The sequence below is a fragment of the Elephas maximus genome, chromosome 21, assembly GCF_024166365.1.
Source record: "Elephas maximus indicus isolate mEleMax1 chromosome 21, mEleMax1 primary haplotype, whole genome shotgun sequence".
In the NCBI taxonomy this organism is placed as follows: domain Eukaryota; kingdom Metazoa; phylum Chordata; class Mammalia; order Proboscidea; family Elephantidae; genus Elephas; species Elephas maximus.
This window is the reverse complement of record NC_064839.1, coordinates 6,193,190-6,206,081: the sequence shown is the minus strand read 5'-3', so window position 1 is coordinate 6,206,081 and position 12,892 is coordinate 6,193,190.

Here is a 12,892-nt window from a genome sequence, read left to right as displayed (position 1 = left end):
CCTTTGAACATGTTTACGGGCCGCTGGGTATCCCCACCCTTCAGCAGCCCCCCAAGGAAAAATGATGAGGCTGGAAAATAAGGATAAAATCTTACCAAAAAGTTCTAAAAAGTGCATCTGCTAGATCCCACTGTCCAGCCTGGTGGTGTGGCCACGTGTGGCTATTTAAGTTGAAATGAATTAAAATTAAATAAAATTAAAAATTCAGTTCCTCAGTTGGGGTAGCCACACTTCAAGTGTTCAATAGCTAATATGGCTAAGGGTTAACAACTTGGACAGCAGAACAGTTCCATCCTTCCAGAAAGTTCTATGGGCAGCACTGTGCTGGGCTGCAGGCAGACCCGAGGGCAGGGACATCCCCGTCTGGTTCAGCACAGCAGTCCATAGCCGACAACAGTGTATGGCTCATGGCATTGTTGTTGCTGTTAGCTGCCGTTGATTCGGCCCCCAACTCATGGTGACCCCTTGCACAAGAGAACAAAACGCTGCCTGGTCCTGCACCATCCCAGTGATGGGCTACAGATCAGACCGTTGTGATGCATAGGGTTTTCACCAGCTGGTTTTCACCAGTAGATTGCCAGGCCTGTTCTCCTAGTCTGTCTTGGTCTAAAAGCTCCACTGAAACCTGTGCGGCATCACAGCATCACGAAAGGCTCCACTACAGGCAGGTGGTGGCTGTGCTTGAGGCTCACTGACTGAGACTCGAGCCTGGGTCTCCTACATGGAAGGCGAGAATTCCACCACTGAACCACCAATGTCTCATCTGGCACGTCCAAACCCACGGCCGTAAGTCTTTATGGAAGCAGATTGCCACCGCTTTCTCCCTCGGAGCAGCTGGTGGGTTCGAACTGCCAACCTTTCAGTTAGCAGCCAAGTGCTTAACCACTGTACCACTCGGGCTCCTTCTAGTCTGGAACATAGCTGGTGCTTAATAAATGTTTACTAAATTGTGATGTGTGTGTTTCAAAATACTGTAAAGGACACCTCATTCCGTTTGCTTGTTAGCACTTGCTTGCTATTGCCCAGTATGGGAAACTACTTAGATGTGAATGTTATGTGACCTTCACCTTAAGCCTTCATCCTAATCATTACGTGGTTACCTTGCCAAGGGCGGTTAGGTATATGGTGAGAATGGAAGGGCTCAAGAGTAGTGCTGTTTCCCTGAAGGATGTAACCCAGATAATGTAACTTCAGATTGTGAGGTGGATCAACAGCACCTGGGTCCCTGCAGTCTAGAATCCCAGCCTCACACCACCACGGAGCCACTTCTCCCTGAGCGACCCATGTCCTCGGCTCCCTGTGTCTCTCCCAGAAACATCAGGATGTCCCAGCAAGCAGGGGACATGTGCTGTCAAGGCCAAGAGAAACAATAGCTGATTCAGGGGCTCAGGTCATTTACCCCTTCACCTTGTGAGGTGGCTTAGCCACATAGCTAGTCAGAGAGATAAATGCCTGGGTTTGCAATGCTTGACTAAGTGGGGAGTGATTTCTTCATTTGCTCCTGCAGGCTGCGCCCCCCAGAACCAGGTCTGTACTGTCACCCGAGCAAAATTAAAACTGAAGCTAAAATTGGAAATCCAAACGCAACATGGAATCAATGAAGAAATTCAAATCAATGACACTTCCTTCAAAGGAATTGATTCCAAAGATCATGACTCCAACGATAACACAAGTTCTGAGCTGATGCTAAGGTGCCCTGGTGGTGCAGTGGTTAAGCACTCGGCTGCTAACCGAAAGGTCAACAGTTGAACCCACCAGCTGCTCTGGGGGAGAAAGATGTGGCAGTCTGCTTTCATAAAGATTTACAGCCTCGGGAACCCTGTGGAGCGGTTCTACTCTGCCCTATCAGGTCAGCTAAGAGTCGGAATCAACTCGACGGCAGTGGGTTCTTTTTAATTTGGGAGCTGACACAGAGGTAGCAGTTCAGTTCAGCTGAGAAGCCACAAGAGATAGAGCCAAGCTGACAGTCTGCTCCCCTCGTCTGGGGTCTGTCCTTAGGTGGGACTCTCCTCTCTCCTCCACTCTTCTCTCCCGGTAACCCACCGAAGTATCACCTCTGGCGGGCAAGCACAGCGGTACTGCTTTTAATTCCTCCTCCAACAGGCCCAGGATTGGGGATAAATGAGGCTGTTGGATCTCCCCACCCCACCCTGTCTGTCAGTCTGTCGTCCTGTGACGGCTTGGCTGTTGCTATGATGCTGAAAGCTATGCCACTGGTATTTCAGAGTCAGTCATGGTAGACAGGTTTCCACGGAGCTCCCAGACTACGACAGAGTGGGAAGAAAGGCCTGGAGATCTACTTTGGAAAATGAGCCGATTTATGGATCACAACAGAACACTGTCTGACTCCGCTTGCTTAGGACATGTCATCAGGAGGGATCAACTGCTGGAGGACATCATGCTTGGGGAAATAAAGGGCCAGCGAGGGCGAGGGGGACCTTTGGTGCAGTGAATTGGTACAACAGCCGCAAGGGTGTGAACATGCTGTTGATCATGAGGATGACGCAGGGCCAGGCAATGTTTTGTTCTGTGGTACACAGGTCACCACGAGTCAGAGTGTTGACTGGACGGCAGCTACCTGTCCATCCATCCCTCCCTGCTTCCACCTGTCTATCTGCTCACCCACCCACCCTCCTACCTGTCTATCTGATCCCTCAAGCTTACATTTAGCATTAACTTGTTGATTTGCTCAGCTCCTCAAGAGCTATCTGGGATAGTTTGGGTCCAACAGCCAGAGATCAGATGGGGGACCTGCTGCCTCTGGGTAGCCTGGACCCCACAGCCCAGCTCCCAGAGGTTGGCTGGTTGGCCTCTGCCAGCCAGCTTTCCTGTCCGCCTCCTGGCAGTGCCTCCAAAGCCTAAGTTCTGGGCTGCTCCCACCCCCAGCCCAAGGAGGCAGCGATAACTGACAGCCACTGACAGCTCCCACCCCCCCACCCCCCACCAGAGAAACAGAGTCAGGGAGCCTACGCCAGGAGGAGGGAAGCCGGCTGAACTGCTGGTAGCTGGGGAGCAGGGGTTGAGGTGGCCCCCTCCGCTTGCCATGCTGGCTCAGCAAGTGGAACAGCTGCCATTAGCTGTGATGAGAGCAGCGCCTGCCCACGCACCACGCAGAACACCCCTCCGTACTGCCCTGCCTGGCGCCCTGCAATCTTCCTTCCCAGAAAAGACACCTTCACAGATACACAGACGCCTCCACAAAAAAGCACATCCATGCACGTCACTTCACCTATTCCTCTCTACCCTCCTACTCACCTCCCTATGCCTGCTGGGTCTCTTGCCTGCAGCCCATCCAGCACACACTGACCCCTAGTCCTCCCAGGCTCCGAGGCCATCATTTCACTCTATTGTTCAAGAACCTGCTGTGGCTCCCTGTTATGAACTGAATTGTGTTCCCCCGAAAGATCTGTTGTACGTAGGGTTGCTATGAGTCAGAACCACCTCAACGGCACCTAACAATAACAACAACAACAACAAAAGATCCTAACCCCTAGTATCTGTGAACATGATCTTATATGGAAACAGGGACTTTGAAGATGGTATCAGTGAACCTGTCATACTGGAGAAGAAAGAGTCCTAACCCAGCTTGTGTGGTGTCCTTATAAAAGAAAATAAGGGACACAGAGAGACAGACAGAGGGAAGATGACCACGGGGAGATGCATCCACAAGCTGAGGAAGGCCTGGGCTACCAGAAGCTGGCAAGATGCTGAACAGGTTTCAGCAGAGCTTCGAGACTAAGACCGGCTACGGAAGAAAGGCCTGGCAATCTGTTTCTGAAAATCAGTCAATAAAAATCCTGTAGATCACAGTGGCCCGACCCACAGCCCATCAAGGGGGTGGTGCAGGACCGGGCAGTGCTTTGTTCCATTGTGGATGGGGACGTGTTGAATCAGGGACCAGCTTGGCAGCAGCTAACAACAACCAGAAGCTGGGAGAGACAGAAAAAGAAAGATCTTCCCCTACAGATTTCTGAGGGAGCATGGCCCAGCCGATGAGTTAATTTTGACTAGTAGTCTCCGTAACTGAGACAGTAAATCTCTGTTTTCACAAGCCACTCAACTTTGGCATTCTGTTACAGCAGCTGTAGAGAACGAATACATTCCAGTTCTCCAAGCTAAGGCCTCACTCTTCTGGCAGAAGCCCAGCCCTGCCTAGCTGTACTTTCATCCACGGCCCCTCCTGCCCTCACGGCTTCCTCTCCCTCAGGGCCTTTGCTCACTTTGGACTGCATGTATATGCCAGCAGGACTCCATGCCTTGCCTCTACCCTCTGAGCCACAGTTTTCCGAGAGCTAGTCCTGGCTCCAGTTACACCCCAACCGATCCAGACTTATGTGAAGTGAACAGGCAACTTTCAAAAAAGTCTTCTCTTTGCTTAAGCTAACTCAAATTTCTGTCACTGGCAGCCAAAACAGTCCAGCTAATAAGTTCTCTAAGGACAAAGATCCATTCTTTTACTTCTCTGGTATTTCTAATAGGGCTGGACAAACACCAGGTACTCGACACTTGGCTAATAGTTTGGGTGATTAATAGATTCATGCCCCTATTCTCCACCTCGCCCCCTCTGTGTGGCTGTGGACACTGACCCTGGGGCGCTCAGGCCTGGGGGTCCTGTGCTCCTCGATGTCCCAGACACGCAACCTCAGACCGTGGCCCTGGGACTGCAGATGCCCTATTTGCTCTGAGAACTCCAGGGCATACTGGGTCATTGGCCATCCCCCAGATGGAGAGGAAGCTAGGCTGAGTCTTCCTTGTGCCCCCAACCCCCAGACCACAAGCTATTCTCACAGCTGGGTCCAGGCTCTTACTTGCTCACCGCACCAGCACATCCAGCCATCACTCCATGGTGGCAAGGACAGCAGCTACAGTGTCCGAGTCAGACTGCTCAGGCTCACACCCCGGCTCCTGCCACTTGCATGGTCTTAGACAAGTGATCCAACTTTCCTGGGCCCTTGGCCCCATACATGAAATGGGGACTGTGACGGTGCCTACCTCCTGGGACCACTGTGAGGGTTAATGGGCTCAGAGGGGTTAGCTGTTATTGCTGCTGTCATTCGCTCTGTGTCAGGCACGGTGTGAGGCACTGGGGTAACAGAGCCAACGAGACACCCCCAAGCTGCTCAGGATCGAGGAGTCTGAGAGGCCAGGCTGAGGAACACAGCATGCATGACAACGCAGTCCCTCAGAACCCCCTGTCGCACCCTAGACCAGGCCTTTTAGGTCCCCTGTGGGCAGCTGAGCTCTCTGACCCCAGAACCCCACCCTTCCTCCATCTGCATACTCAGCACCTCTCTCTCACAGCCTGGGGGCTCCTCCAGGACCCATAAGGGCATTACCAGGGCCCAGCAAAGCACCTCGATAAATGTTTGCTCTTTAGAGATAAATGAGCAGGGATGTCCACAGCCCTGGGGGCCAGACACCAGAAACCCAGCTCCTTCCCGAAAGGACCATGTATCGCACGAACAGTCTCGCACCTCACCAACAATTAAGTGGAAATAAACAAAACCAGGTATTGTCTATTTCAGTTAGACAAAGGGGGGGGGGGGCAGGAATAACTACATTGGTTGGTGTGCTCACTGAAGCTTCTGGAAGGACAGGCACAAAGGTGTTGACAGGCTGTTTCTGAACCCACAATATGTGCTTCTTATTTTTGCTTGGCTGTGTTTTCTAGTTTTCCTGCAATAAGCATGGGTAGCTTTTGTAATGAAACAGGAAACAATAAAAGCTTTTTAAATAAAAACTGTGAATCCCCTGATCAGCAGTGGAGAAGAGGTGATGGTGGCAGTGTCCCCCAGGCCCCAGTCCCCCGTCTGTCACGCGCAGGGTTGGGGGCAGACATCTCCACGTCCCACTCGGCCCTGCTCTCAGCACTTCTCTGAGTCAGAATTTCAGGGCAGCACAGACACTCCTCACTCAGGTGGCTTCTTACTGGCGGAGGCCTGGGCAGACCTGCCTTCTGGTCCCGCTGGGTCTCCACCTCCATGGGGCACCGCGGGGAGCAAACTGCTTCCTGTGGCCGTGACTACGCTTCACTGTCTGTCGAGTGGGATGGAGATGCTGCTTTTCAAGTGTCGGCCCTGCCCTGTGTGGCCTGGGCAGGTCACCTCTCACTGCGCCAGTCTCCCATCTGTAAAATGGAGACATACTGTGCTAAGGCCTAGGGTTATGACAAGGACTGAATGGCACAGTCCACTTCCAGGGCTCAGATGCACTTGGTAAGCTCTCAGCAACCATCAGCCCTTAGGCGCATCCGTCAGCCCTTGGGCATATCCGTCAGCTCTTAGGAGCATCCATGAAGGTGCTTTGGAAACACGTGACCGCTGTCCATCTTGGCACTGTGTCTCATGAACCAGCATGAAGCATGTGAGTAGAGGTATTTGCTGCCGATTCACCCAAGGGAGGCCAGGTGGACGTGCCTGATCTCATTCTGCATGGCCCTGAAGCTGGATATGAGGAGCTGTGGGGAGAGGAGGTGAGGGTCCAGGAGGTGAGGAGGTATGGGGAGAGGAGGTAAGGGTCCAGGAGATGAGGAGCTGTGGGGAGAGGAGGTGAGGGTCCAAGTAGGTGAGGGATGCCAGGGGAGCTCCTGACCTCCTGGTAAGGGGGCGGAGTGCAGCGGCCCCACGGCCAGTCAGGCTCTTGCAACCCTCACCTCTGGATGGGCCTAGGCTGGGCCAGGCCCACCGTGGGGAGGGGACAGCTCAGAAGGCTCAACCCACCAGATGCTGCCGGCTCAGATCCGTGCCCTCCTCAAGACGGGGGATGACAGGCTCTGGGGCCCTTGAGGAGCTGGGTCAGAGGGAATTTGGCAAAGAGAAGGGCAAGAGGAGCAGCTGTGCTCAGGGGCCCCGCAGCCCAGCCTTTGGGGAGCCTAGCAGGGGTCCTCCCCGGCCCCCAGCTGTCTCTCAGTGAGCTCCACATGCACCTCATCTGAGGCTGGGGTCCTGCTTCTGCCCCACCCCACTCCACCAGCTTCAGCGAGACAGCAGAAAGTGATCCAAAGATCCAATATTTGTATTCTGAATGTTAATTTGACATCGAGGAGTGGGCATGGGGGAGTGTTTATAATCAGCACTCCAATAAACCCACAAATGACGCCAGTATTTTATAAGCTTGTTAGAAACAAATCACTCCCTCAGCTTATATTTACTTACTGCTGAATCACAAAAGGGCTCAATCAATGCACAGAGTAAATTCAAAAAGAATGTCTTTCTTCCATCCCGTCTTCAGCAACAATGCTGGGAGCCAGGTCTTGTGGAGCCCATCTCCAATGCCTGTCCCCAGCCCCCTGCTCCCAGCAGCCTCCCCAGAGGTGGCAACCCCTGGCCCCAGCTGTCTTCTGCCCACCCCCGTCCTTGCCCCTACCCATTGGCTGGCATGATCTGGGGCTAACTCCCCACTCCAGAGACAGCTTCTCCTTCTCTCATCCCTGGGGGTCCTCTGCAGCTAATTTGCGTAATGATGGAGCCCTCCAGTGCGGGCTGGGTCTTCAGAGGGTTGGGAAGAAATATGCCCTGTCCTTTCAAGAGGCGCAGGGAAAGCTCAGTGCAGGCCAGAGAAGTGGGGCTCCTGGTGGGGCGGGGCAGCAAGGCCCAGGCAGCCCACCCGCCAAGGATGGCTCTGCTTGGCCGGTAGAGGGGAGGCAGCCCATGGCTGTAGCCCAGCAGGAAGGAGGGCCGGAGAACCAGCACCAGACTCAGGCCAGACAGATCCAGGCCATGATGACAGCCACTCATCGACAGGCTGAAGCTGGGCAAGTCTTGGAGCTCTCTGAACCTCAGTCTCCTGATGTGTAGAAACAGAGGAATATCTACCCCACCAGCTTCTGCGAGTGCCAAATAAGCCAGCCCATAAAGCACTGACCGGAACTGGGTAATGAAGCACAACAATGTTGGCCAATATTGTTGTAGTTAATATTAACATTATTACAGTAATTGTATTAATAACAGCCCTGGTGGCTGCTACTGGAAAGATTGGAATCCACCCACAGGTGCATCAGAAGAAAAGTCTGGCAATCTGCTTCTGAAAAATTATCCATTGAAAACCCGATGGACGCACATGGGGTTGCCACGAGTTGGAATCAACTCCCCGACAACTGGTTACTCATTAATATATTAACAGCATCATTATTCTTATCCCTGCATTATTTGGCTCATCCACCCACCCATCCATCCACCCACCCACCCACTCGTCCGTCCGTCCATCCATTCACCCACCCATCCATCCACCCACCCGTCCATCCACCCACCCACCCACCCACTCGTCAGTCCGTCCGTCCGTCCATCCATCTGTTCGTTTATTCAACAAATGCCAAGCACTGCGCTAGTTAGTCCAGGAGGCCCAGGGATGAGTCAGACTCAGATCTTGCCTTTAAAAGGTCTGCAGGGACAAAATACTCTGTGGGTCAGAGGTGAGGATGGCACTTGCCCTTGAGGGGGAAGCAATGCCTGGAAGGGGCAGGAGGGGCTACTGGAGGGCTGTCATGTTCTGTGTGCACTTTGTGGAAATTCATCAAGCTATACACTTAGGACTTTTGTGTTTTACTGAATGCATGTTACACTTCAATAAGAAATGTTTTAAACCCTCTGGTCTACTCAGGGAGGTCAGCACGTAAGCACACACCAGGCAGGAAGGGACCAGCACCTTAAGAGAGGTGGATAAAATACGGGGGGTGGGGGTGAGCATCACCAAGAGGGAAGAATTTCCTTCTACGAGAGGTGAGGGTCAGTTTATCACGCGTCTGCCGAATAGTGAGTGCTCAAAGGTGCCTGCTGAATAAATCTGTGAGTGAATGAATGGATGACTTCCTGGGAGAGGTGGCCTTGGGGGAGCATGCTGAGATGCAGGAGCTGGGAGGGTGTTCCAGGGTGGGGTCTCTCGGGGGCAAAAGGTAGGAAGTAGGTTTGCTCCAGCCAACAGACGTTTACCAGGTGCTGTCGTGTGTCAGGCTGGGCTGGGTGTGGCAGTGATGGGGGGCTTGGTGGAGTTCTGTCCTTCTGGGCTCACGTTCCGGGGGAGTCAGACATCCAAGAAATAAGTCCAGGGAGACCATATCCTTCATCTACTGCAGAAACTTTGTACACGCAGAGCAGGTGCTGGTGACACGCAGGGGACCGAGGGACATGGCCCCTGACCTCTCGGGCTCACCGCTTCTGATGAATAAGTGCCATATTTTTTATCTGGGGTTGATTACATATCTGATGTGAAGTTCAGCCAGCTATAATAGTTGCTTATTCATCACAGCAACACTATGAGACTTGTGTAATTATTCCCGTACTGCAGAGGAGAAAACTGACACCAAATGAAGTGAAGTGACTCATCCAAGGTCACAGCACTTACTGAATTGCCCAAGACAATCCTTCCCCTTGGCCTCTACAAAACACGTTTGCACCCACGTCTCCTTCACAGCCCTGTGAGTCAGCTGGACAGAGGCTTCACTCTCTGTCCCATTTTACAGATGGGACTACTAACATGCCAAGCGCCAGGCCACAAAAGGTAATAGTAACAAAAGGAGTGGATTGCAGGAATTCAACTCCTTGTCCAGTGCTCTTTCCTCTGCCCGATGCTGTTGGGTGGGACAGTGGAGACTGTCAAGGAGAGGAGTGGGGAGGCAGGCTTGAAAGGGGTGACCCTGCACATGGCAAGGTGTGCCAGCCATCTCATCAACCCTGCTCAGAGTCTGTGACATCACTTCCAGCCCTGCCCACCGTGTGCCAGCCGAGATGACCACCCACTCTACCCACTTACCACCTCCACCCTCAATGAGAAGAGAAGCCTCAGGCTGGAGCAATAATTCATGCAGAAACTGTTTTCCAAAGTTGCTCTGAGCAGACATTGCTGCTGCTTCCCAGGGCTATTTTGTAGTTTGGAGTGCAGAATTCTTTTCCACGGCACATGGAGAGTGGGCAGAATGGATTTGCCTGAGCTGCAGTTCTGCATCTCAGGTGAATTTGCACAGACTGATTCCGTGGCCTTCTGCCCCACTACCTGCCTCGGCTCCACCAGGCTGGCTGGGGCTGGGCTCGCGAAGGCTCAGCTGCTACAGCTGTAACACAGTGCCCACCCCAAAAACCAAACCTACTGCCATCAGTTGATTCCGACTCTTAGTGTCCCTACAGGACAGAGTAGAGCGTCCCCCTTGGTTTCCAAGGCTGTAAATCTTTACAGAAGCAGACTGCCACATCTTTCCCCCACAGAGTGGTTGGTGGGTTCAAACCACCGACCTTCAGTTAGCGGCCAAGCACTTGAAGGACCCCACCAGGGTCTTTTAACATAGTACAAGACAGCTAATAATTACCAACACTTACTAAGTGCTGACTGCATACCAGGCTTTATGCTGAACACTTTACATCTGGGACGAGCTGAGACCAGCTGCACAGAGGGACCCGTCTCACCCTCATGTCACCGTCAGTGACGGAGCCCAGGCCCTCCAACCACAGAGCTGTTCTTAACTCCCAAGCTGCACTAACTTCTTTACTATTACTAATAGCTACCATTGGTAGTATGGAGCCCTGGTGGCGCAGGGGTGAAGATCTCGGCTGCTAACCAAAAATGCCGGCAGTTCGAATCCAGCAGGTACTCCTTAGAAACCCTATGGGGCAGTTCTACTCTGTCCTATAGGGTTGCTATGACTCAGAATTGACTTGATGGCAATGGGTTTGGGTTTTTTTTTGGTAGTATAGGGATAAAGGTAATTAATTCAACACCTAATTTGAATTACGTGCAAGCATTGGGCTGGGTGTTAAAACTACAAACATGAATAAGACCTATGCTCCGTCTGTAAGAAATTGCACATTTTTACACCCACAAATTAAGGATGATGTTTCACTATGATTTGTTTTTTAGTAATCAAGTGCTTTGACTAGTACCTTGCACATAGTAGGCCCATGGTAAATGTCTTCTAGGCACATTTTCCATCCCTATTTCTCCATTTCAATGGGCCCTCCACATCTGCTCAAAGCATTTCTTCCTCCGTTTCTACACAGTCAGTCTTTAAGAAACTACTAGCTGTGGGTCCTTGGTTAAGTTGCTTCCCCTATCTGAGCTCAGAGGCCTCAAATGTAAAAGGAGGTGATCAGACTAAATAATTCATAAGGTTCCTCGGGGTTTGTGATATTAAGGACAAGTTCCCATCACAGCCATGAGTTTATCAGATAGTTGTAGGGTGTAAAGGAATAAGCATGTGAGAATTCCCTTAGATACATCAAGATTTAACTATGTCCAGGGCAAGATGTCAGAAAGAGATGCTCATACAGAGCACACAGTACAGTTAAGGGAATGTTTCTCAGGGAGTCAGGGATGTCATTCAGAAGCACAGAATTAAACGCCAAAACTGGCAGGCTGTGGGCAAGACGTTGGATTTTAATGCTTTCAGAACATTCGCTGAGGTCCCCAACAATCCCCATTGTCCTATACTCCACAGCTCCACCTTTATCTCCCTGACCCCCAAAAGCAATTGAGTTTGCAACCCCAGGTAAAGAGAATTCATTCTCCAAAGGCAAAGTATGAGAGAAGGAAGAGCAAGATCTCTGTAACTGGGAGCACAGATGCAGGCTGCATCGTAAGCTGTATGACCTTAGGAAAGCCATCTATCGTCTCTGAGCCTCAGATTCCTCGCTGCCAATAATAGATACACAGCTACTTGATATTCTTTCCATAAAAAAAAAAAATCAACCAACTTCCCTGCCCTCTGCAGAAAGTCATGAAGTTTGGGACCTGCATCAGTCAGGCTAGGCTAGGTATCTTGTAGTGAGAAGTAGTCCCCAACTCTCAAAGGCTACAAACAGCCAAGGTTTACTTCTTCTCACTTGCCCTTCGTGTCCACTTGCCCTTCATGTCCACTGCAGGGGCTCTGCTATGGAGATCACTCAGGCACCTGGGCTACTGGGCAGCCTTCGTCTCCAACATCGACAGTGTCTGTGTCCAGGGAGAAGAGAGCTCTGAAGGGTCTCGCCCTGGCAGTTAAACATTCTGGGCTGGAAGGAACACAGAGTCCTTGGCTCGTGTGAATGGTTAAGGTGATGACTGCTAACCAAAAGGTTGGTGGTTGGAGTCCACCCAGAGGAGCCTCGAAAGAAAGGATCTGCAATCTACTTCCAAAAAATTTGCCACTGAAAATCCTGTGGGTCTCCACTACGGTTTTTCTTCTAAATCTAGTCCTTCCACAGACACTGGCCTGGGGTTGTATATGACGTTCTTCCGCTATCCACCATTTAGCCCCCTCACAAGTCCCTCCAAATGTGATGTCTTTTCCCTCGTTGGATATTTTCCTCCACGGGCACCAGCTCTCTGCCCATCCCGTTTGTCCTTTAACTTCTCTGCTCTCCTTTCCTCTCACCAGCCTCATTGGCACCGCTCAGAAGACTACGCTAAGTAGCTGTTAAAGGCCTACGCTAGATCACGGAAGGTTTGCTTTTATTTGGGAAGATATTCCAAGTACGTGAACCTGGACCTGTGGACACCATGGAAGCCAGCGTCTCCTTCACGAGTCTTTGTGATGCTTGCATGCTTTCTTCCTTTTAAATCTGAAGGTTCTGGTAACCTGCGTATTTTTTTTCTATTTCCTCTGACTTTTTTTTCCCCCGTCTTCCTTCCCTTTGCCCCTATCCATATCTCTTCTCACTATGCACAGTTAAACCTCACCCACAAACTCCTGAATATGATCTGTGGAGAATGTACAGGTTTAAACACATCGATAAATGCTTTAACTTCCACAGACACAAAAAAAGAAAACTCTGAGGAGTTCAGTTCTGCTGTGACGCACACAGGGTCGTCATGAGTGGGTGTCAACCTGATAGCATCTGTTTCCTGGAACAGGGACACAAGCCACTTCAATCGCACAATCAGCCAGGAGGCCCTGCCCAACACAAAGGGGTCCAGGTGTGTAATCCTG